A 26,098-nucleotide genomic window follows, 5' to 3' on the forward strand; every position below is an offset into this window, starting at 1 on the left:
GGGTCTCCCATGCAGGTGCAGGGCCCCAAGGACTTGGGCCATCTTCTACTGCTTTCCCAGGCCATAGCAAAGAGCTGGATCAGAAGAGGAGCAACTGGGACTAGAACTGGCACCCAAATGGGATGCTGGCGCTTCAGGCCAGGGCATTAACCTGCTGCACCACAGTGCCGGCCCTGAAGGTAGCCTTTTATTACTGATGAACGTTAATGTACTGAGAACACCTTGTCTATTAAATAATAAAGTCCAAATGAAGATTTACACATGAGTTCCCTCCTGCCTCGTCTACTATTGAAATCCTGTTGTTTCTGCTTTTTAGATCTCCCTGTAATCTGTTGCCTCTTCTTCACGCTCACTGCCACCATACCTTGGTTCAGATCCTACTAAATTACCTTTGATATACTTTTTAATTGACCTATCTGCTTTTTATTTTTCTTACCTTTGTGTGAAAAGCCTTTTAGTTCATCCCAGCTTTTTCCTGACTGCTCAGGATCTCTTACTCCAATATCTAGGAAAATCATATGGCTGGTAGTTCTTTCAACTCACCACACAAAAGAATGCTCAGTAAATGCTTACTAAATAATGAATGGAATGCCTTACAAAGCTAGGGTGAACATTTAACCTACTTGTCCCTGGATGGTTTCTGTTCATACATTTCAACCCTGTGTCATTATTAATATGTCTCTTTTATTATCAAATTTGTCTCTGAGCAACAAATTATATATCCATCTAATTGTGGCAGTTATCAAATAGATATCTATTTCATTGTCTCTTCAACTAGGTAGTTCTCAGGGATCAGAAATTGTATTTGTTTAATTTTTATATCCTCATTTATTCATTCAACTAAAAGAATGACTCTATCAAGATGCTGAGTTTTCATGTCAAAGCAAACATGTTTCCTGCCCTCCTGAATTTTCAATCTGGCAAGAAAGAGCAGTCTACACAAAGAATATTGCCTGATATAATAAACATTAGTGTGAAATGAATGGATACATTTAAGCATTCCTAATCCAGCAATTCTAATCCCATGAATTATAATTGACAGAAGTAATAACAAACAGAACTCCATGTCATCCTGCTTCCATTTACATCTCTACTTAAAATCTTAAAAATCAAACACTACACATATACCTAAGAATGCATGATATTTATATGCTATCTTGATAGTAAACATGAGACAAATAACCATACAGCAATAGCAACTTTGAACCTCCTTTCTTTTTTAGATAAATTATAATCCTATGTGTTTCTCTACAGTGAAGATTAGCATTGTAGATACTCTTCCTCTCCCTCACTTTTTATTTTAGAGATGAGAAACCTGGGTTTTTAGAAACTGAGCCCCAAGATAAAAGAAATATTTCCTTTTTTAAAGAAGATTTTTTTTTATTTGAAAGGTGAAGTACAGAGAGGCAGAGGCAGGGAGAGAGAGAAGTCTTCCATCCACTAGTTCACTCCCCAAATGGTTGCAATGGCCATAGTTAAGCTGATCCAAAGCCAGGAGCCAGGAAGTTCTTCTGGGTCTCTAATGTGGATGCAGGGTCCCAGTCATTTGGGCCAACTGCTGCTGCTTTCCCAGGCTAGAGCAGAAAGCTGGATTGACAGTGGAGCAGCAGGGACTTGAACCAGCACTCATATGGAATGCCGGTGCTGAAGGCGGAGGCTTAGCCCACTATGCTACAGTGCTGGTCCTGAATTCTTAAACCAATATTTCATTTGGTTGGCCTTTAACCTAGACTTTTTAACCATATTTCCATGGGCAAATTCAATTCTAAACTCTTTCCACCTCAGCTTCCTCATGTAAATTGATAATACTGTCTCCAGAATTAATCTAAGGTATAAATGATACAAAGTAAGGCACTTACTCCATTAATCTGGCCCTGAGAGGATACTTGGCAATGTTAGTTCTGTATTTAGTTCTCCTGTTTTTTTGTTTTGGTTTGGTTTTTTTTTTTTTTTTTTTTTTTGTACTTGTTGAATTAGAGGGTGGTGTAAAATGATTTTTAAAGAACAACAAACATCAACAAGAAACAAATAAAAATTGTATTCTCAAATCTAGGTGTTAAACTACACCGTGTACACCTGTGCTAAGTTACATTGATTGTTGTCATTCATTACTTGAGAGAAGCCGTCCAGGAATAAAGCAGCAGTAGGATTTTTCTGAGGGAAACAGCGTGTGTGAGGGAACCGCGATTTGGGACTCAGCAGCAGTGGCTGTCACTTCTTAAGATTTTGTTCAGGAAAGGAAGAACAAACAGCAACTGACCCTTGAGATCTGGGGTGGGAAGGAAGGGAAGGAGGGATGTAAACAATAGCAAACGCCCTCTGGTTCCCAGCCTGTCTCCACCCACCCCACACTGAAGCCCGAGGAGAGGGCCAGTAAGTCTATCGAGGAATGCCCCGGCCTGGACTCCATTTCCCAGAGTCACCCGGTGCTGTAACGCTCTTCGCGCTGAACGCCCGTGCGTGTGAATGTGGGAGAACGTGCGCATGCGCGTGCCTTTCCCTGTGGCTCCGGGTTGGGAACGGAGGAAGTTCATTTACTGATCAGTGCGCCCTGAGAGGCCGCGCTGCGCCTTCTCCCACATTCGCTGGGAAGTCTTGCTCTGCAAGTGCAATTGCAGGCGGTTCGGGAGCACACGCCCTGGACCTGCCGCCCACTGCTTCTGTGCCTCCGCGTCTGCCACCGTGGGTCCCAAGTTCCAGCGACTTCCGTCCCACACTCCGCTTTGCTCCCCGTGTGTCCTGAAGAAAGGGGACGTGCTCCCGAGATTTTCCACGGCAAGTATGGAGAACAGGAGGGGCATCTATGCGTGTGTGGGAGGGGGTGGGCGGCTCCCAGACGTCGATCACTCGCTTCTCAGTGATCCTGGAAGCTGCTTCTGGCAGAGTCAAGGCTGGAACCAGGTGTTGTGTCTCCCACCACCGCTTCCCAGTCTCCCAACGCTCGGCCAGTCCCACGGGCTGCCTCGCTCAAATTCTCCTTAAAGTACAGTGGAGGAGGAACAGCACAAGCAGGGGAGTTGAGAGCCTGGCGAAGGGAGGAGTCCCATTCTCTGTATTTAAGTAAGCCCAGTTCTCACTTTGGGTGGGTCAAAGAATGCCTTCTGGCTGGGCATCTGGCTATATCCTATGGTAGTTCCAGCTGGGCGGGGCTTGGTGGCCCTCAGCCGGAGCCCGAGGCAGCAGAGGTGGGGTTGGAGGATCAGAGTAGGATCTGGCTCTTGGCCCCCATGCTGGACCCTGCGACACATTTGACAGCTGGGGCACTATGTGTTTGGCTGTATTTCCCAGCGGCAATGTGAAGCTTGTGCAGTAGCTTTGTGGATTGATCTCTCCTCCGTGTTTAATTAACAGACTTTCAATCTGGAGCTTGAGGCCATGGAAACGTAGCTGATTTATTTTCCTGCTTTTTGGTTTCTGTCTTCAACCCTTCTTTCTTCTCATGATATTATGGATGTCAACTGTTATTATCTGCTGCTAATCCCTTTGCAAAGTGAGAAGTGAACTGAAGTTAATGCAAGTCTACCGTGTGAGTCAATAATGAGCTATTTTAATATGGATTTTCATAAAGTGGAGAGCTATGAAAACATAAATACAGAAAAGTAACAATTTTTCTCTTCCCTCAACGCTCCGCCAAACTGATTATCTTACAATCCATACTCTTTTGATTAAGAGGGCCAGTTACTTTTTTTTTTTTAAGGTTTTATTTATTTATTTGAAAGGTAGAGTTACAGAGAGGCAAAGGGACAGAGAAAGAGAGAGAGGTCTCCCATCTGCTGGTTCACTCCCCAGATGGTCACAATGGCCAGAACTGCATGACTTCAGAGTCAGGAGCCAGGAGCTTCTTCCAGGTCTCCCACACAGGTACAGGGGACCAAGCACTTGGGCCATCTTCCACTGCTTTCCCAAACCATAGCAGAGAGCTGGATCAGAAACGGAGCAGCCAGGTCTCTATGGTTTTATCTGCTCGGCCACAGCACCAGCCTCACGTTACTTTTCTTATTCTGGGTTCTGTGTTTAACCCCATGACATTTTCAACATGGGAGGATATTAGTGATAGATTTTCATAATTTCTGTGGTCTGTGGAAGCCTTTGTACAAGGTGTTAATGTGAGGAAGGGTAAGGAAGAAATCAAATATGCCCCTCCCCCCCCAACAGAGATGCCCACACAGTAGGGTAAAAGATGTGGCTTTGGGCTAGCACTGTGGCTCAGTAGGTTAATCCTCTGCCCATGTAGCCAGCATCCCATATGGGCACTGGTTCAAGTCCCAGCTGCTCCTCTTCTGAACCAACTCTCTGCTATGGCCTGGGAAGGCAGTAGAAGATGGCCCAAGTCCTTGGGCCCCTGCATCCACATGGGAGACCCAGAAGAATCTCCTGGCTCCTGGCTTAAGATCAGTGCAGCTCTTCTGGCCATTTTGGCCATCTGGGGAGTGAACCAGCAGAAGGAAGACCTTTCTCTCTGCCTATCCCTCTCACTACCTGTAACTCTACCTCTCAAATAAACAGCATTCTTCCTCTCAAGCCCAGTGTGTTTTTTACCTTTTCTCCCATGTACTCCCTATCACAGTGCTTGTGGGTGGACAAGCAGTGATGTGTTTCTGCTGAAAAGAGTTGCTTTGCACCCAGGAAACAACTATAAGACACTTTCTCAGCAACTGTGTTGTGTGTACATTAATACGAACTTGAAAACAGCCAAGAACAGGATTCCTAGACTACTCAGCCTAACTGACTGTCCTTGGGACATCATTCCCTGCTCTGCTATGTTTCTGGCAAGTTCTTAAAAGTTTTTAGGAGAGACATGTTTCATAAGAGGGACATAACCTGGTATTGTAGCAGTGATGTCTTTAAGAAAAGGTGCCATGTGAGGAAGCAGTCTGACGTGTCCATTCATCTTCCCATTAATAACTCTCATTGATGTCTAGCACAGGGTGGCAGAAGGCAATCCTCCTTCTGAATTGCATCAAGCCAGGAGGATTCATCTAGTTTATCTGAGCTTTCTTTGTATGAGGGAATAACCAAAATATTACCTTGTATAGTTTTTTTTTTTTTAAAGATTCATTTTATTTACTTGATAGGCAGATTTAGAGAGAGATGGAGAGACAGAGAGAGGTCTTCCATCCATTGGTTCACTCCTCAAATGGCCACAATGGCTTGGGCTGGGCCAGGAGCTTGGAGCTGCTTCTGGTTTTCACACTTGTTTGCAGGGGCGCAAACACTTGGGCCATCATCCTCTGCTTTCCCACGTGAATTAGCATGGAACTAGATTGGAAATGGAGAAACCAGGTCTTGAACCAGTGCCCATGTATGGTGATGGCTCTGCAAGGAGCTGCTTAACCTACATCAGCCCCATGTGCATTTTTTTAAAGTGGGGGGAGGGGTTAAATTTTTTCTAATATGACTCTCAATATAAAGGTAATAACTTGTAGTAGATGATGATTTTGGTTATATTTTGAGTTTCATTAAATTTCTATATTTTTGAAGTTGAGTACTAGTAGTTATGTTATCCTTGCTTTGATAAACAAACTCTCTCCCATCCCTCATTTAAATGCTTTTTAAGATAGATTTATTTGGGAGGCTGGCACTGTGGCGTGGCAGGTGAGGCCACCACCTACAGTGCTGGCATCCCATATGGGTGCTGGTTTGAGATTTGGCCTTCTGCTGTGGCCTGGGAAAGCAGAGGAAGATGGCCCAAGTTCTTGGGTTCCTGCACCCAATGGGAGACCTGACAGAGGCTTCTGGCTCCTGTCTTTGGATAGATCCAGCTCTGGCCATTGAAGACATTTGGGGAGTGAATCAGTGCATGGAAGACCTCTCTCTGTGCCTCTGCCTCTCTGTAACTCTGCCTTTTAAATAAATAAATAAATTTTTACATGCTACACCACGGCGCTGGCCCCAAAACCTAATAGGTTTTCTGGGTGCTTTTCCTGGAGTTCACTTTGAGCACTAAGCAGTTATTCTGTGTGATTTAATATTTCATGTTCCTTCTTATGGAAAAGCTTTTCTCATGTTCTGAGTGTCTGGTTGGGCTACATCTGCCCATAGTGGAAACTAAACCTCCATTTGGCACTTGGAGACAGAGTGCTGAGTACTACAATCTTCTGAATGAATTTAATCAGAAAATGTGTTTTGAAACATTTGGCCTGTGGGTAGACAGGGCAGTTTTCCTGGATCCCTGTGAGAAATAATGAACTGATGATGTGTTTCTACCCCACATTATACTCTGAGATTTACTTCATTTTATTTTCTTAAGAAAACTATATTTGAACTTTGCTCCCACCTTCTGAAATTTTTATGCTTCTGTCCTTATAACCATGGACATGAGTAGCCGTTTTCCTTCTCTTTATGATGCTATAAGAGCAATGGGGACATTGCAGCTCTCTCCCCTGGCAGCACATCTTCCTCAGTATGTCTCTGAATTAGACCCTCGGTTAACTTGGCTGCACAAAAGGCATAGATTTAAACCCAGTGTACCTTTTGAATAAAAGTCATCATAAAATCAATATGCCTTGTAAACCTCTCATCTCTTGCTTTGAAATGTGTTGTGAATGTGTCTTTTATGTCAGTTCTGTAAGCCAGAGACTTCCCACTTAAGGCAGAAGGCTGCTGAGGGACAGCACAACTGTAGCCTTGCTCTGTTATTTTACTGTGGCTCCTCTCTCACCCTTTCCCTTTATTTGTTTCAAGATTGAAAAATTTTATTTTAAAGGCAGAGTTACAGAGAAAGAGGCAGGGACAGAAGGATGGAGATCTTGTGTCTGCTGGTTCACTCAAGAGACTGCAATAATGCTGGCCCAGCCTGGAAGTCCAACCAAGTCTCCACAAATGTCCACAATGGCCAGATCTGAGCTAATCTGAAGTCAGGAGCCAATAGCTTCTTCCAGGTCTCACATGTGGATATAGGGGACCAAGGACTTGGGCCATACTGTGCCACTTTCCCAAGCACATTAGCAGGCAGCTGGATTGGAAGTGGAGCAGCCAAGACCCAAACCAGTGACCATATGGGATGCAGGCCAGGGCCTCAACCAGCTGTGTCACAGCACCAGCCCCCAAAACTGACTTTCAAATAAATAAATCTTTTTTAAAGGATGGATCCTTTTTTAAAGGATTGGATTGGATCCCAGCATTTTATTTGGTGGTGGCTTAATCCACTGTGCCACAAAGCCAGACCACCCTTTATCCTTCTGATGATTTGTGTGTCCATATCTTGGTGATATCTGATGAACAAATGTTGGTATTACGTTAGACTCTTCTGTTTGGTTTTGATTCCCATTTGTTGAGTTATTTTGGCTGTCACTTTTGGGTAGCAAGCTGTGATGTCATCAGTGGCTAAAGCTGCCGTGTGTTAGGCTGGCACTGATTCTACCTTTCCATTTCTTCAAATAGAAGTGGAAAATGAAATCCTCTCAAAACTAACATGCTACAAGTAACAACTGGAAATCAAGCTTCCTTTCTTCTCACCTAACAGACCCAGCTGGTCTCTGTGTTTCTTATTTTAGTCCAAACCTATATCAGATTCCTAGAGGAGAAGGAAGCTTATTTTTTAAGGCAGAATTCATAGATGTGGCTATCCATTCACCTCTGAGAATTAAAGCCATCACTCTGCTTTTTGACTGGTTTTCAATTTGTGGTGGTGCCCTCTCTCACAGGAGGACAGATTCCTCACAGAAGAATACACCTAGGTGGAGAAAACTTTATGGAGTCGGTTTTCCAAAGTGAAATGGAATTCTGACCTGGACATCCTTGAGATCATGATCAGCAGAGTGAGGGAATTCTTAGCTATGTCCATTCACATCCTTTCCTTTTTGTTCATTGTATTCCTCCCTTACATAGTGCTCTGTGCTCTCCTTCTGTTGCACACACACAAGGCGTGTCTGTGATTGAAGCTGTTTGTGCACCACTGCAGTATCTGGAGTTGCCTTTGTCTCCCTCTCTGACCAGCAACTCAGATGCAGAGTGAGGAGGGGACTGCCAGCTGGCCACACAGGGTTTGGGCCCCTTGCTCCTTTACTTTTCTTCAGTGCAGGAGCAGCCTTAAACAGAGCTATACTGGGTAGTATTACTTCTTTTGGATTTGAGTGCTTGGATAGCAAAAGAAATATTTCTTTCTTATAGAATGGATTGAGGAGGCACTACATAAAGTCAGCAGCAACTTTCTTGGCTCCTGTTACATGTCAAGATGAGTCAGAATATTTAGGGCCATTTGTTAAATTTTTTTAAAAAATTAAAAGTATTTATTTATTTGAAAGGCAGAGTTACAAAGAGAGAGAGAGAGAGACATAAATCATTTATCCACTGGCTCACACCCCTAATGGCCACAACAGCTGGGGTTGGACTGGATTAAAGTCAGGAGCCAGTGTCTTCTTCCACATTTCCCATGTGGGAGTAGGAGCACAAGCACCATCCTTTGCAGCTTTCCTATGCACATGAAGGAGCTGGATCAGAAGTAGAGCAGGTGGGACATGAACTCATGCACAATATGGAATACCAGCATCACAGGCAGTGGCTTTCCCACTATGCTCTACTGTCTGTTTTATTATTATTATTTGAAAGGCAGAGTCAGAAGCAGAGGCAGAGAGAGAGAGGGAGAAAGGTCTTCCATCTTCAGGTTTAGTCCCAGATGGCTGTAATGGCTGGAGCTACCCTGAACTGAAGCTAAGAGCTAGGACTTCTTCAGTTATCCCACATGGGTGCAGGGGCCCAAGGTCTTGGGTCATCTTCTACTGCTTCCCCAGACCTTAGAAGAGAGCCAGATCAGAAATGGAGCAGCCGAGACTCAAACCAGCGCCCATATGGGATGCCGGCAGTGCAGGCAGCAGCTTTCCCTGCTGGGACACAGTACCAGCCCCTCTATTGTTGGTTTTATGGAAATTTTATTTAAGGGATATTAGAAGGCCATTCAGGCCCTTCCTACAAAACATTTTGAAATAATGATTGACAGTCTACAAGACTGCTTCCAAAGGGAGAGAGCTGCAGGGACAGAGAGGCAGTGATATTGAAAGGGTATGAGGAACAAGGGAAGATGGGAAGGCCATCTTGAAAAAAAAATCTTGAAAAGTATTCCAAAGGATAAAGTAATAGGACACAGGTCATTTGTGCAGGTTTCTATTAAAGGGTTTTCCCTTTTTTTTTTAAATTAGAGATAATTTCTAGCATAATTTGTGATATACTGGACTCACTTTTCAATTTTCTTCTTACAGATAAGATGTGCTTATAAGATGTAGAGGGGCTGGTACTGTGTCTTTGTAGTTTAATCCTCTGCCTGTGGCACTAGCATCCCATATGGGCACCAGTTCTAGTCCCAGCTGCTCTTCTTCTGATCTAGCTCTCAGCTATGACTATGACCTGGGAAAACAGTAGAAGATGGCTCAAGTGCTTAGGCCCCTATACCCAAAGAGGGGACAGAGAAAAGCTCCTGGCTCCTGGCTTCAGATCAGTGCAGCTCTATCTGTCATAGCCATTTGGGGAGTGAACCAGCACATGGAAGACCTTTATCTCTGTCTCTTCCTCTCACTGTCTATAATTCTACCTCTCAAATAAATACAATCAAAAAAATAAGATGCAGAGAAGTACTGTAATTAAATGCAATAGTACACTCCTAAATATGCAGTTAGCATTAAATTTTTGTTGAGAAGGTGACAAGCTTTGCTTTATGTGTGTCTTGCTTAGAGCAGAATTTTTATGACTGAATCTGAGATAATTAAAAATCAGTTTTATAACTGAAACATTGACCATTTTTACTGCTGCAGCCTCCCCCTCACTCTGTATCCCTCTGCAGATAGTCCACATGAGAGTACAACAGAAAGAGGCCTGCATATCTGGAGTAATGCAAATATGCCCTTTGCTTAAACCAGGGGATTGATCAACTGGAGTTCTTTATGATTCAGTTTGCATTTTTCTGTAGAGTGAAATATAGTGATTTGTGTAAAGTATCTTGTCTTCTAGTAGATGAATCCAATTGGCTTTCTTATCCATCTACCTGGCATCACATGTGATTCCCAAGACAAGTATTGGGCTCTATGGGGAAAAAAAAGTAGCCTCTTCAGAGTTGATGTATTTCTCCTGGAAAATTGGAGAAATATTTTGTGAGAAGCAGTTCATGGAGGATGTATAATTCCCTAGAATAGAGACTGAAGTGATTCCCTTTACTTGGCCCTCCCTGAGCTAGGTCCTGAGGCTCATTGATCAGGGAAAGAATGCTAATATTTATAGGCCAATTATGAATGATGCATGTTTGTCTTACACATGAGATGTCTACAGATCTGTTTCTCAAGGCCTTTAAGATAAAGTAAGAAAAGTTTACAACAAAAGAGAAGGTTGGCATTGCCTGTTGCCTTGGTCTAGGATCTGTGCATTTATTACCCCCTGAGTACTCTGACTCCTATTGTGAGCATCTCCTAATGGTTCTTTTTTGGCCACTCCTGTGTCCAAATTCCTTAATGGGTGACAATCTTTGACCAGACTTCCAGTCTGATAACTCAGCCCAAATTGGAGTTGACTAGTTTGTGTACCCACTTCAGGATTAAGTTGGTCCAAAACTGCCAATGACCAATGACTGGGCTGCCTTTATGCTCACTCAAGAGATAAGACTCTGGGCACAGGTTCCAAATGGCTTTGCTTGGTCCTCTTCCTTAGATCTCCCTGGAGACCAGGCTGATTCTCAGGTAGGCGGGGAACTTGTTGGCTCACAGAAGTCTCTGGATTTCTGTTTTGCACTCATCTGCAAAATATTTGAAAGTTTTCTCTTGGATCTCAAAAGTCCTGAGTAGGGAGTTTTATTTTGTAATGAGATGTGTCTTTATAAAGACAGGTGTCACTGAAGACTGTGCGTCCTCAGAATTAACTGAACTCAGCCAGGCCTGGATAGAGTTCCGGGATCCTGGCTTCAGGCTGAACATTGCCTGCTGTTGTGAGCATTTGGGGATGTACCGGAAAATGGAAGAAATCTCTCTCCCTCTCCATCTCCCCCGCCTTTCAAATAAAATGAAAAATGGATAAAAATTGGAAAAATGTTTTGCCTTGTGTCATAAGGAAAAAGATTAATCACTGTTGTTATAGGTAGAGCTCATTTGTACACTTCACAAATACTCACAAATCTCAGTTAATGGCTTGTTGATCACTGCTGGCTGGGCTGCCTACTCAGCTCCCATTCTGTAATGCATCCCCTTCCATCATCTGCAGTTCACTTTGGGTGCTCATAAATTACCAAACTGCCTCCTGACTTTGCATCCCTGTGTTCTTTATACATAGCTTGGCCATAATCTCATTTTCTTTAGCAGAATACTAATTTTTATGAGTACTTCACAGGCAAAGAATAATGGGGTCATTGATTTTCTCTGAGCTTTTGCCCTAAGTGGTTTATTTTATGAAGCGGATTCAGGGTACTGTATAGAACTTCGCTGATCAGAAATTGGGGTGCAGAGGTTGATGTTAGAGAAATAGGGCTGTCACTGCCACTTCCACCCAGCAACCCATGCTTGCCTTTGGATTCTGTTTTTAAAGTGTTGGAATGAGGCAGTAGTGATGCAATAAAGGAATGAAATTTCAATTTTTGAACATCATTATTTTTATTGCTAAAAAGAGAAGAGATTCCATGAGAATGTAATTCCATAAGAACATAACCATACTTCTCTATTTCCCCCTCCTTTCTTCCTTTCTGTTTTTAAGGATTTAAGAAATTGGATTTTTCCCTTACCTAATCACTCCTTCACCTCCAGCCTTCCTGTCCATTTGTTTCTACTTTACAATCTAGTACTTTAAGCTTTTTCCCCCTTCTTTCATGCATGTTTTACCTACTTTCACCCCAATTCCAAAAAAGGAAAAATTAATAAAAATCATGATATATTGGTTCAAAGACAGGAATCCTACCCAGAAATACAGGGGAAAAAGTTACCTGCTTTTTCTTTTTATTAAAGATTTATTTATTGATTAACATTTCTGGAAGGGGCAGCTGGTCGTTTTCCAAGGTCTGTCCTTAGAATGTGAGGGGAGCAGGAGATATTGGACAGACTCTTTACAGTCTGTTTGTTTTACTCTGAGAGCTATTGTTCCACTTGCCTGTGGCAGAAAAAAATGAGATTTCAATGATATTTTTCTGCATTACTAATTTTTATGATGAGTCTCTTCTTTTTTTAAAAAGATTTATTTATTTATTTGAAATTCAGAGTTACACAGAGAGAGGAGAGGCAGAGAGAGAGAGAGAGACAGGTCTTCCATCTGCTGGTTCTCTACCCAGATGGCCACAATGGCTGGAGCTGCACCAATCTGAAGCCAGGATCCAGGAGCTTCTTCCAGGTCTCCCACATGGGTGCAGGGGCCCAAGGACCTGGGCCATCTTCTACTGCAATCCCAGGCCATAGCAGAGAGCTGGATCAGAAGAGGAGCAGCTGGGACTAGAACCTGCACACATATGGGATGCCAGCACTTCAGGCCAGGACATAACCCACTGTGCCACAGTGCCGGCCCCAATGAGTATCTTCTTTATCAATGGATAGAGACCTGTCAAATTCGCCATGAGAAAAAATTTCACAGACACAGCTGCCTCCAGAGGAGATGCATGCCTCTCCATTCCCGTGTGGCCTTCCCCTGAGAGCTCCAGGTGGCTTCCCTTGGTCTGCCTGAAGAAGCAGAGAAGATTCCAACCTCAGAAAAAGTTCACTACGACTCTGGTGTGTTTGCTTGGAAGTTTCTGTCCAAAAAGTAATCATTTAAGAACACCAGGGGGCATTTTACTAGTTCCACAGGACTCTTCATCCTGGCTTCAGTGGAGAGGAAAAATAACCTAAGTCGAGGCATGGTTCTAGGCAAAGCATAATCATAACAAAAATCCTCATATTTTTCTTCACATTGTTAGTCTTACTTGGGTTAGAACTCTCTAATGTTAAAAAGTACAAGAATTAAAAATTGCTATTTTATGCTCTTATAAAGCTCCAAAAGCTAATATTGTGCATTTCTGGGTGACTTGAAGATTCTAAATTTGAAACTAATTACATTGGCTGGCTTTGCAGAATAGGAAGAAAATAATTGGTTTGTTAATTATTTATATAGAGAGACTATGAGAGAAAACTATTCGTTGGTACCAATTGTCTATGACAAGCTTTAGTGTTTATGAAACTATGATTTATTTTATGAGCTATGTCCACTTGAAGTTGTGAAAGAAAGCATACAATAGTGGTTTCAATTCATTTTAAAGCAGAAACATTTATTTCTGACTCTTTTTTATATATTTATGAGAAAATGATGTCCAATTTCTTTTGAAGTTCTCTTTTGTTCTTTGATTATTTTGTATGTATAGTTTCTTAAAAGGACCTGCATTGTTAATATCTACAGTTAGGCCAATGAAGTCCTGACAGGGCACACATGTCTCTAGAATTAGAAGAGTGCTCATCATTCTCATATATGTTTTGTTGCTTTCAGCTTGTGACAGCGAGACATGTAAACAAAATACCAGAAATTCAGCATGTGGTTACCCCATAAGTAATCTTATTTTATCTGCATCTGAATAATTTTGATAGCCAGGTGTTCTTAAGTTGCTAAATATTCTCCTAGTTTGTATTTATTTAAAGACTGTTAACAGTGCCACAAAATTTTTGTTACAATAAGTTGATTGCAGATAAGAAATTTACAAATTCATACCTTGACTACAAATTTTACTTTGTAACCATCACAGACTAGGAGGAGTCATTAATCATTAATCCTCATTTTTCTAAAATAAGAGGTTGTAATTAATATGAATATATAAAGAATTTATTTTTTTTTAAGATTTTATTTATTTATTTGAGAGATAGAATTACAGACAGAGAGAAGGAGAGACAGAGAGAAAGGTTTTCCTTCCATTGGTTCACTCCCCAGATGGCTGCAACGGCTGGAACTGCACCTATCCGAAGCCAGGAGCAAGATGCTTCTTCCTGGTCTCTCATGAGGGTGCAGGGGCCCAAACACTTGGGCCATCTTCCACTGCATTCCCAGGCCATTGCAGAGAACTGGACTGGAAGAGGGGCAGCTGGGACTAGAACCAGCACCCATAAGGGATGCCAGCACCACAGGCAGAGGATTAATATACTGTGCCACGGCACTAGCCCCAACTATATAAAGAATTTAGAACAGAAAATCTACCTACATCATGGAATTTATCTCCCTTTCAAAACATTTAATAACCTTTGGGATAGAAAATGCTAACTTGAGGTGCTGTAATTAAATTTACACACAAATAAAAGATGTTTTAGGATGTTTTACTTTATAATTTAAGTTAGATACTGTTAGGAAATTCTAAATTATTTTGTGGATAAATTGTAATTTCTTTTCACAAGTGCATTTGAGTAGAAACACAAGCTTCTATAATCAATTATGTTTTAAACATGCTCATGTATGTTTTGTATTAAAAATAACAAATTTTATAAAATTCAGATACACCTTGTTCAATACAAGCCTATACTTTTTTTTTATGTTTTATCTAAAAGGAATCTTTTTTTAAAGATTTATTTTATTTATTTGAAAGAGTTACAGAGAGAGGTAGAAGCAGAGAGAGAGGTCTTCCATCTGCTGGTTCACTCCCCAGATAGCCACAATGGCTGGAGCTGTGCTGATCCCAAGGCAGTTGCCCAGAGCTTCTTACAGGTCTCCCATGTGGGTGCAGGGGCCCAAGGACTTGGGCCATCTTCTATTGCTTTCCCAGGCCATAGCAGAGAACTGGATCAAAGACGAGCAGCTAGGACTAGAACCAGTGCCCATGTGGGATGTCAGTGCTTCATGCCAGGGCTTTAACCTGCTGTACCAGTCCCAAGAATCTTTGTATTTATTTTTTTTAATGAAGCAAAGCAAATGACATAGTAAGTCCATAATTTTCCACAAAATTCATAAACTTAACATCTTAAGTCATATAAGTCTTCTAAGTCATTCACAGTTGTGCACTCTATGAACCTATTCCACAGCAGCTGAGAATCTTAACCTAAAAGCACCAAGTCTTCAGCGATCTTTACAGATCTCTATTTTTCATTCTCTAAGACATGCAGTCAGGCTGCTGATGCAGCAAATACCAATTCACTTTAAGTTTAATGGATAAGGAAAAGCATTTGGGAAACCAACACCATTAATTAACATTATTAAGTCTGAAACATTTCTACCTCTTTACTGAATGACTTTTCCTTCTGTTCACTTTAAGGAATAAGAATTGAGTTTGAACACTTTAGGCATTTGTATTTGTTTTTTAAGTCTAAATGAAAACAAAAATGTAATCTCTAATCTAGACTATTCTGGAATCTTTTATTAGATTTAGAATTTTACAGCAAAGTAACATGATCTGTTTGTCCAAGCATAGCTTTTAAGAAATTCTCTTCATGTATGTAATTTAATAAAGCTTATTTCCAATATATACTTCCTTTGTTTTCATTTGCTGAAGCAGTGTTCAAAGGGTGTTTTTAGGATCTTGCCAACATCAGCCCTATGTACCCATAAACTATTGGAGCCATTAAATGGACAATAAAAACTGGTTGAGGCTACTGATGAATGCTTCAAAAAGAATCTAATACACACAGATTTTATCATATTCAATTCAACTGAAGTCTTTCTTAAAACTGTACTCTTGATAGGCTGAAGATAGAGTAATGGAGTTAGTTCTTTATGCCAAAAATACATGGATCTGTTGTACAAAGGCTTCATTCTTTGTCAGTCATCAGTAACTTGAGGTCTTTCTGTAGATTCTGAATAGCAGTGCTTACATCTTCATATTGCAAAGCACTGCCAGCATATTTGCAGCATTTCTGAGCTATCACAAAGTCCTCCAAAGGGATGAGGTGGATATTGCCTTGGGAAACTGTACTGAAAAGTGCAAGATCAATGGCTGGAATGGTCTATAGAGTAGGTTGGATAGTATTCCTTGTTACACCCATGCTATTAGGCACTTTTGCTGGTGTGTTGGCTGGGGCATGTGCACCCAGAGGAATCTGTATTCAACTATAGCTACCTGATGGCATGCTGCCTGGGTCAAATGCTGAAGATGATTATGGCTTCTAACTGATCTGTTAATTTTGATAAAAATTTATGAAACTCAGGAGTTTTACTATCAATCTTCATTCCAGTTTGCATGGCAAATAAACGACTCCCTTGATGAAATACATAATGATCAAACAATGGCTGCCAACAACCACCCCACAGGTCAGTTCTTGAGCAACTGTTCAGTAATAGGCCACCACAGGGTCCTGCTTGTCATGCTCCTAAGCCATCAGGTGATACTGTATTCTCTTAAACTGTGGGGAGAGTGGGGACAGTGGAGCACGCTCTGCCATCTCCACTCTAGAATATCACCACTTCCTCAAGCCTATACCTTTTTCAAGTACATATTCTTACATTCACAGAAAAACAGCTAACACCATACTGTTGTAAAAATAAATGGTTGCAGAGGTCTGCTCATACAACATTTAAAATTGTTCAATAAAATACTCTGTGATTTAAAAAAGGATTTATTTATTTATTTATTTGAATTGCAATTTTACAGAGAGAGATAGATCTCTGATGGTTCACTCCCCAAATGACCACAATGGCCAAGGCATGGCTAGATTGAAGCCAGGAGCCAGGAACTTTATCCAGGTCTGCCACATGGGTACAGGGTTCAAAGCATGTGAGCTGTCCTCCACTGCTTTCTCAGGTTCATTAGCAGAAAGCTGGATCAAAAGTGGAGCAGCCAGGACTCAAACCAGCACTCACATGGGAAGCCAGTACTGCAGGCAGTGGCTTAACCCACTAAGCCACAGTGCCTGCCCCAAAATGACTTTTGGTTTCTATATGATAACCATACTAACTGGGGTGAGGAGAAATCTCACTGTGGTTTCTATTAGCATATCCCTATGGCTAGTGATCCTGAGCATTTTTTTATGTGTCTGTTGGCCATTTGAATTGCTTCCTTGGAGAAATGCTTGTTAAAACTGCCTGTTAATATAACAGGAAAATGGCTGTTGCCCATTTCTTGAACTGCATTGTTTTGTTGTTAAATTTGTTGAGGTCATTGGAGATTTTGGATATTTCTACTAATAGTTTGTGAATATTTTCTTCCATCTGTCAGTGCTTCTTTGTTGGATTTCAGAAGTTTCTTAGCTTGATATAATCTCCTTTGACTATTTTTGCTTTTATTGCCTGTGCTTCATGGGGTCTTTTTCCAAAAGCATTTGCCTATGACAATGTCTTGCAGAGTTTCCCTGATATTTTCCCCTACTAATCTGATGGTATCACATAGATTTAGATGATTGATCCAATTACAGTTAATTTTTGTATAAGTTGTAAGGTGGGGATCTTGTTTCATACTACATGTGAAGAACAAATTTTCCCAGCACCATTTTTGAAGATTGTCCTTTCTCCAGAGATTGCTTTAAATTTGTCACAAACTAGTTGGTTATAGATGTGTGGATTAATCTGGGGGGATTCTATCCTGTTTCATAGGTCTGCATGTCTTTTGGGGTGCCAATAGCAAGCTATTTTGATTATAACTGCCCTGCAGTAGATCTTGGATTCTGGAATTGTGATACCTCCAGCTTTGCTTTTGTGAAGATTGCCTTGGCATTTCATGACAATTTTAACATCATCTTTTTCCTAACTCTGAGAAGAATATTGTTGGTATTTTTATTGAGATCATATTGAATCTGTAAATTGCTTTTGGGGGTTTGGCACTGTGGAATAGTAGGTTGAGCCTCTGCCTGTGTCATTGGCATCTCATATGGATGCCAGTTTGGGTCCCAGCTGCTCCTCTGATCCAGTTCTCTGCTCATGGCCTGGGAAGGCAGTGGAAGATGGCCCAAATGCTTGGACCCCTGTATCCACCTGGGAGATGAGGAGGAAGCTCCTAGCTCCTGGGTTCAGATCAGCCCAGCTCCAGCCATTACAGCCATTTGGGGAATTAACCAGCAGATAGAAGATAGCTCTTTCTGTCTCTCCCTCTGTCTATACCTGCCTCTCAAATAAATAAATGATTGTAAAAATAAAATTAAATTAAAAGCAATTTCTTTTGATGGCATCCGTTCTTCCAATTTATGAACATGGAAGATTTTTCTTTTTGAGTGTTTTCTTCTATTTCTTTAATGTTTTGTAATTTTTCTTATAGAGATCTGTCACACCTTGACTAAATTTATTCCAAAGTAATAAAAATTTTTATGGGTGTCATGAATGACACTGATCTGTTAAGTTCTTTTTCAGTTCTGACATTTTTGTATATATAATGGTTATTGATTTTTGTGTGTTGATTTTATATTTTACAACTTTACCAAACTCTCTTATAAGTTTCAATAATCTCTTAGGGGAGTCTTTTGGTTTCCCAATATATAGGATCATGTCATCTGCAATCAGATTGTTGGACTTCCTCCTTTCTAATTTGTTTTCCTTTGATTTCTATTTTTTGCATTATTACCATAGCTAAAACTTTTAGAAGTGTATTGAACAGCAGTGGTGATGGTGAGCAACTTTGCTTTCAGATCTTAGTGGAAATGCTGTTTCTTTGAAATGTATTTACCAAACCAGGAATTAATGAGGAAATAGAATATTAGGTGAGTACTTCATGTGGTTAGACGAGTTTTGATGTACCCTCTCTGTATCCTAAGAGGTTGGTTTTCCAGCAAATTGCTTCCTAATGGGGGTGTGCACTGTTTTATGGGGAAGGTAGCTTCATCTGCCCATGATGTCAACAGGGAAAGATGATAGAAAATCTCCTTTGTTTTCCTTCTCAGTATATGCCATTGCAACCACTCCCACCATCGTTAGAGAATTTCTGGTCCTGAAGCTGTCCTCTTTTTGCTCAAGAACTGTGTGATTGGTTTCTATGTCTGTGAATGTTAGTGTGGGGGTAAAAGAAACTGGAGAGCAAGACAGGTTCCTGTCTCTTGGTGGCATAGGTGCAATTGTAGATCAGAGGCATTATAATGTCTCATTCAGGTTCACCCTATAGATCTTGGCTGGTTCAGGAAGGGATCCCAGTGGTAGGTCCTCAGTTCCAAAGCAATAGAAGGGATGAATAATGTTGCATTTTCAGTAATTTATTTTGTCAGAAGATGATGTGTCTGACAGAAGACCAGTGAGTCTTCAGGTATACAGAAAGGAGTTCTAAAATTTCTGTAGACAGCTGGTCTCATACAAGGTGGCCAAGGAATGGAAATGGGTGTTCAGACCATTTGAGCTGAATTGTGTATGAGCTGAATGTAGGTTGCACCTCTGTCACTGTTTACTCATCTCTAAGATGAGTGTAGCAGCAATACTAGTGAAATGTCCTTACTGTGAGATGTGTGCAGGCTGACTTACACTGTGTTGCAACTGCATTTATGGGGTTTCTGGTGTATCTTCTTCAAGTGAAGTTTCTGGTATCCTGCACTCCATAGCCTGCCCAGTACTACTCATTTGAGGTTACAGAACTTATACAATACCTAGTTTCTGGGAACATGGAAGTTTGGATACTGTGGGACAGTCCCATTTCCTTAGGAAGTGAGTAGTTGTTATGGTATTTGAAGAAGGGGGCTCCACAAATAAGAATCATTTCTAACAGAATACCACTTAATGCTCTCTGAGACAACACCTTAAGGCTCTGAGAAGAGACAAGAGTCATTGAAATGTAAAGATCCTGGTTGCATGGTCCAAGCAGTTACGGATCATATTGATCAGAGTGAACAAGAGGTGCATGCTATTAACTTACCTCATCCATTAGTTTTCAAGACTTGGTGGTACTCAAAGTTCTGGACCAGCCTTCAAAAAAGAGCTGTGAATGGATTAGAAAGACAGTGGTCTTAAGGGTGCAGCCTGCGGTGGAGGGATAACCTCTCCTATCTGAGAGTCACCATCTGCATTGCTTCCTACCACATGCCCATTACTTCACTCCACTATCAGGATTTCTAGAAATGGAGGTCTGTGAAACCTAGTCTGTCATATTTGGTACCTGGGCTATGCTGCTGCCCCCTGTATTCTAATAGTCTTTCCTGGTAGCTCAAGGAGGTTTTTCCAGGAGCTCTTTAAAAAAAAATGAAACAAATTGTATTTCAGGAGAAAAGTGGTTTGAGTAGTGTCACATGATTTGTAAATGCCCAGCACCCTAACTTCTGTCTAATGTTCTCTATCTTGCCACACTTAATTAAAAAACACATTTATTTTCAGATCCATTTCAGAAACTGTCACCAGTTCCAATAGTACTGCTTGAGAAATCTCCCCTGAGCATGCCTTCCCTTTTGCTCCTAATGCTATGTATGGATTGTGTGTCTTCAAAAAGCATGTCATGGGGCTGGCGCTGTGGTGCAGTGGGTTAACTCCATGGCCTGAAGCACCAACATCCCATATGAGTGCCAGTTCGAGATTCACCTGCTCCACTTCTGATCCAGCTCTCCAGTATGGCCTGGGAAAGCAGTAGAAGATGGATCAAGTCCTTGGGCCCCTGCACCCACATGGGAGAGCCAGAAAAATCTTCTGGCTCCTGGCTTCATATCAGCATAGCTCCATCCATTGCAGCCAATTGGGGAATGAACCATTGGATGGATTTCTCTCTCTCTCTTGCTCTTTCTCTCTGCCTCTCCTCTCTGTATAACTTTCTTTCAAATAAATAAATAAATCTTAAAAAAGCTATCAAATTTTCTCCCTTTGTTTTTGACTGCTGTATAGTATTCTATAGAGTACATGTCCCATAATTTCTTTATCCAATCTACTGTTGATGGGCATTTGGGTTGGTTCCAGGTCTTAGCTATTGTGAATTGTGCTGCAATAAACATTAGGGTGCAGACCGCTTTTTTGTTTGCCAATTTAAACTCCTTTGGGTAAATTCCAAGGAGTGAGATGGCTGGGTTGTATGGTAGGGTTATATTCAGGTTTCTGACTGACTTCCATAGTGGCTTAACCAGTTTGCATTCCCACCAACAGTGGGTTAGTGTCCCTTTTTCCCCACATCATCTCCAGCATCTATTGTTGGTAGATTTCTGAATGTGAGCCATTCTAACCAGGGTGAGGTGAAACCTCATTGTGGTTTTGATTTGCATTTCCCTGATTGCTAGTGATCTTGAACATTTTTCATGTGTCTGTTGGCCATTTGGATTTCCTCTTTTGAAAAATGTCTATTGAGGTCCTTGGCCCATCTCTTAAGTGGGTTGTTTGTTTTGATGTTATGGAGTTTCTTGATTTCTTTGTAGATTCTGGATATCAACCCTTTATCAGTTGCATAGTTTGCAAATATTTTTTCCCATTCTGTCGGTTGCCTCTTCACTTTCCTGACTGTTTCTTTTGCAGTACAGAAACTTCTCAATTTGATGCAGTCCCAAATGTTAATTTTGGCTTTGACTGCCTGTGCTTCTGGGGTGTTTTCCAAGAAGTCATTGCCGGTACCTATATCTTGCAGGGTTTTTCCAATGCTTTCTAATAATTTGATGGTGTCAGGTCATAGATTTAAGTCTTTAATCCATGTTGAGTGGATTTTTGTGTAAGGTGAAAGGTAGGGGTCTTGCTTCATGATTCTACATGTGGAAATCCAGTTTTCCCAGCAGCATTTATTGAATAGACTGTCCTTACTGCAGGTATTGGTTTTGGATCCTTAATCAAATATAAGTTGGCTGTAGAAGTTTGGATTGATTTCTGGTGTTTCTATTCTGTTCCATTGGTCTATCCATCTGTTTCTGTACCAGTACCATGCTGTTTTGATAACAAGTGCCCTGTAGTATGTCCTAAAATCTGGTACTGTGATGCCTCCGGCTTTGTCTTGTTGTACAAGATTGCTTTAGCTATTCGAGGTCTCCTGTGTCTCCATATGAATTTCAGCATCATTTTTACCAGATCTGAGAAGAAGGTCTTTGCTATCTTGATTGGTATTGCATTGAATGTATAAATTGCTTTTACTCTATAGAATACTAGACAGCAGTCAAAAACAGTGAAACCTGGTCATTTGCAACAAGATGGAGGAATCTGGAAAACATTATGCTGAGTTAAATAAGTGAGTCCCAAAGGGACAAATATAATATGTTCTCCCTGATTGGCGACAAATAACTGAGCACCAAAGGGGAAACTTGTTGAAGTGAAATGGACACTATGAGAAACAGTGACTTGATCAGCTCTTGCCCTGACTGTTGATTTACAATGTAATACTTTATCCATTTTAGTATTTTTTTTTTTGTTCTAGTACTATTGGTTGAACTCTGTAATTAACACACAATTATTCTTAGGTGTTTAAATTTTAACTGAAAAGTGATCCCTGTTAGGAATTTGGAAAACATTATGCTGAGTGAAATAAGCCAGTCCAAAGGGACAAATATCATATGTTCTCCCTGATCAGTGACAACTAACTGAGCACCAAAAAGGAAACCCGTTAAAGTGAAATGAACACTATGAGAAATGGTGACTTGATCAGCTCTTGCCCTGACTGTTGATGAACAACTTAATACATTATCCCTCTTAGTATTTTTTTGGTTGTTCTACTTAATACTTTTGGTTGAATACTGTAATCAATGCACAGTTATTCTTAAGTGTTGAAACTTAACTGAAAAGTGATTACTGTTAAATATAAGAGTGGGAATAAGAGAGGTAAGAGATGTGCAATTCAGGACATGCTCAAGCTGACTTACCCCAAATGGTAGAGTTAGAAACATACCAGGGGATTCCGATTCAATCCCATCAAGGTGGCATGTACCAATGCCATCTCACTAGTCCCAGTGATCAATTTCTGTTCACAATTGATCATAATGATAGGACTAAGAGCCAAAGGGAGCACATAAACAAGACTAGTGTCTGCAAATACTACCTGATAGAATCAAAAAGGGAGAGAACAATCCAACATGGGAAGTGAGATACACAGCAGACCCATAGAATGGCAGATGTCCTAAACAGCACTCTGGCCTCAGAATCAGCCCTTAAGGCATGTGGATCTGGCTGAAAAGCCCATGAGAGTATTTCAGGCATGAAAGCCAAGACACTCTGGCAAAAAAAAAAAAAAAAAAAAAAAAAAAAAAAAAAAAAAAAAAAAAAAAAAAAAACAACAACCTAAATGAGAGATCTCCGTGAGTGAGATCCCAGTGGACAGAACAGGACATCAAAGAAGGAGGTACCTTTCTATGAAGGGAGGAGAGAACTTCCACTTTGATTACGACCTTGTCTAAATATGATCAGAGTCGGTGAACTCAAAAGGCTTCCATAGCCTTGGCAGCTCATGACAAGAGCCTAGGGTGATTACTGAGGCCATAAACAAGAGTGTCAATTTGTTAAGTCAACAACAGGAGTCACTGTGCACTTGCTCGTCATGTAGGATCTCTGTGCTTAATGTGCTGTACATTGTGATTTAATGCTATAACTAGTACTCAAACAGTATTTTTCAGTTTGTGTTTCTATGTGGGTGCAAACTGTTGAAATCTTTACTTAACATATGCTAAACTGATCTTCTGTATATAAAGAGAACTGAAAATGAATCTTGATGTGAATGGAAAGGGAGAGGGAGAGGGAAAGGGGAGGGTTGCAGGTAGGAGAGAAGTTATCGGGGGGGGGGAGCCATTGTAATCCATAAGCTGTACTTTGGAAATTTATATTCATTAAATAAAAGTTAAAAAAATTTCTCTCTTTCAGTAATTTCTTTTTGAACAATATAGAGTATTCATGCAGCTACAGAAAATTACTGTGAACCTTTATCCTGTTCTGAAATAGTAACATTATACTAAGTCAGACTTCATGTGATCATAAGTTCCTTAAAATATAAGCCAAAAGAGCACCATGACCGTATATAAGCAGAAATTTGAAGAACAACCTCATTATCTCCACATAATTTATTTTTATTATTCCCAGAACTTTTTTTTAGTGTCAGCAGCTTTCCTAAGGTCTAATTGATAGGCAAAGATTGTGTGTATATGAGCTTTTTCCTAAGTTTTTTAAAAATTTATTTGAAAATGTTATATATAGAGGAGAGACAGGTCTTCCATCTGCTTTTCTTATGCCAACAGCAGGAAGCTAGATCAAAAGTAGAACAGCCAGAACATGAGCCAGTGCTCATATTGGGTGCTTGCATTGCAGATGGCAGGTTTACTTGCTATGTGCCAATGCTGGCCCTGTTTTATGAAAACTTCTAAATGAAATTTTGAAGTTGTATGCATTGTAGTTTGCATGTAATTCAACTTTCTGCCATACTTACTGGTATGTATCAGCACTTGATGTAGGACAAACCAGAAAACACAATGGCTTAACAAATAGCCATTTGATTTGCAGTTCTGACTCCGTGTTATGGGCTGCACCCAGCTGCACAGTTCCTATGATCAGTCCAGGAGCAGAAATGAGAGTTTAGTCATTTGGGGAACTGATTGAGGCTTCACTTAAGTGTCTGGGGATTTGTGGTGAACCTTGGCTATATATAATCTCTTCCACAGGCAGGCCCCAGGGTTTTTCAGAAGATAACTGTCAGAAAAAGAAAATCTGAGAAGGCAAATACTTTACAAATTGTCTATTTCTGGGGCTTGTGCTGTGGTGTAGCAGGTAAATCCACCACCTGCAGTACCAGGATGCCAGTTCTAGTCCTGGATGCTCTACTTCTGATCCAGCTCTCTCCTATGGCCTGGGAAAACAGTAGAAGATGGCCCAAGTCCTTGGGTCCCTGCACCCATGTGGGAAACACATTAGATCCAAAGCCAAGAGCCAAGAGCTTCTTCTGTGTCTCCCATGCAGGTGCAGGAGCCCAGGGACTTGGACCATCTTCCACTGCTTCCCTAGCCATAGCAGAAAGCTAGACTGTACATTGAGCAGCTGGGACTTGAACCAGCTTCCATATGGAATGCTGGCACTGCAGGCAGCAGCTTTACCCATTATGCTACCGCTCTGGCCCCCAGAGTTCTCTTTGAACTCCTTCCATTCACCTTCTCTTCCAGGTATGATTCTGGGTCCTCCACATATTTCTATGAGCAAAGAAAATTAATATATCACCTACAGTGGTTTTTTTAATTATTTTAAAATTTTTTTTAATTATTCCCCAGCTTGTTATCAGTTCTAATTTTAGGAGATTAACACTAGTTTATTTATTTTTTTTAAGATTTATTTATTTATTTGAAAGAGTTACAGAGAGGCAGATTGGGAGAGAGAGAGAGAGAGTAAGAGTCTTCCAATGGCTCTTTGGAGTTTCTGCAGCCCGTGGCTTTGCGTCTGTTTTGTCCGTACACAACACTGTTCAAACACGCTCTGCCGCCCTGTGTCTTTGTCCCAGCTCAGGGTGTGCGCTCAGGGCCAGTGACCCAGGCCTGGGCTGTGAATAGGGAACGCGGGGAGGCCTGCAGAGCCCCCAGGATCGCCGTGTGGCTGTTTGCAGAAGCGAGGGCAGAGCTGGCTGGAGGCTCTGAGTTAGAAACGGGCTCCTGTCGGCTGGTGTGGGCAGCGGTGGCCTCCCGCCACCCGGGACCGGCCTGAGAATGTCACTGTCAGGTGTGTGAAGTCCCAGAGCAGCGTGGGATGTGCAGCTCGCGGAAGGCAGCCGCTTCCTCGGGGCCCAGCTGTCAGGAGGAGGCTGGGCGTGCAGCAGGCCAGCTGGTCACCCCCATGTGATGTCCACCCCCAAGCAGGGTGTCCAGGCAGGTCCTCTCCAGTGATCAGGCCGCGGGAAAGGGCGGGCGGTGCGGACATGCCCGAAGGCCTCCTCTTCCTCCAGCATGTTGTGGGAGAGTCGCTGGGGTGCATGATGTCCACACAGAGTGCCCGCTCTGCTCTGCGGTTACAAACCCCACAGCCCCCACGGGCACCTGGCTGCCTGTGCTCACGTGATGTGCTTGGGGAACAGAGATAAATAAAGGATCTTGCTGAAAAAAAAAAAATGGCTGGAGCTGTGCTGATCCAAAGCCAGAAGTGAGGAGCTTCTTCTGGGTCTTCCACAAGGGTGCAGGGCTTCAAGGACTTAGGCTGTCTTCTACTGCTTTCCCAGGCCATAGCAGAGAGCTGGATCAGAAGCAGAGCACCTTGGATTCAAACTGGCACCAATATGGGATGCCACCACTGCAGGCAGTGGCTTTACCTGCTATACCCCACAATGCCAACCCCAGTATACTAGTTAATTAAAATGGAAAAATAAACATACAATTTGTTCTCAAGGAATGTACAGAAATAAATGATTAATTTGGCATGATTATGAAACATTACTGTTATCTAT

The 26,098-nt window shown here is 41.5% G+C and overlaps 1 protein-coding gene across 2 annotated transcripts in view; it reads left to right on the top strand.

Annotated features, from left to right (window-relative positions):
* The first annotated feature begins 2,049 nt into the window (after positions 1 to 2,049).
* LOC108175845 (uncharacterized) overlaps positions 2,050 to 26,098 on the top strand; it is a 36,161-nt gene continuing 12,112 nt past the window's right edge. Inside the window, exon 1 of one of the 2 annotated variants that reach the window (XM_089327384.1) lies at positions 2,050 to 2,779. The gene's annotated coding sequence lies outside the window, so the exon portion shown is untranslated. The remainder of the gene's footprint in view (positions 2,780 to 26,098) is intronic. The other variant, XM_070068658.2, reaches the window with a different exon arrangement.

This window comes from Oryctolagus cuniculus, chromosome 2 (assembly GCF_051225735.1).
Source record: "Oryctolagus cuniculus isolate XC-2025 breed Fujian yellow rabbit chromosome 2, ASM5122573v1, whole genome shotgun sequence".
In the NCBI taxonomy this organism is placed as follows: domain Eukaryota; kingdom Metazoa; phylum Chordata; class Mammalia; order Lagomorpha; family Leporidae; genus Oryctolagus; species Oryctolagus cuniculus.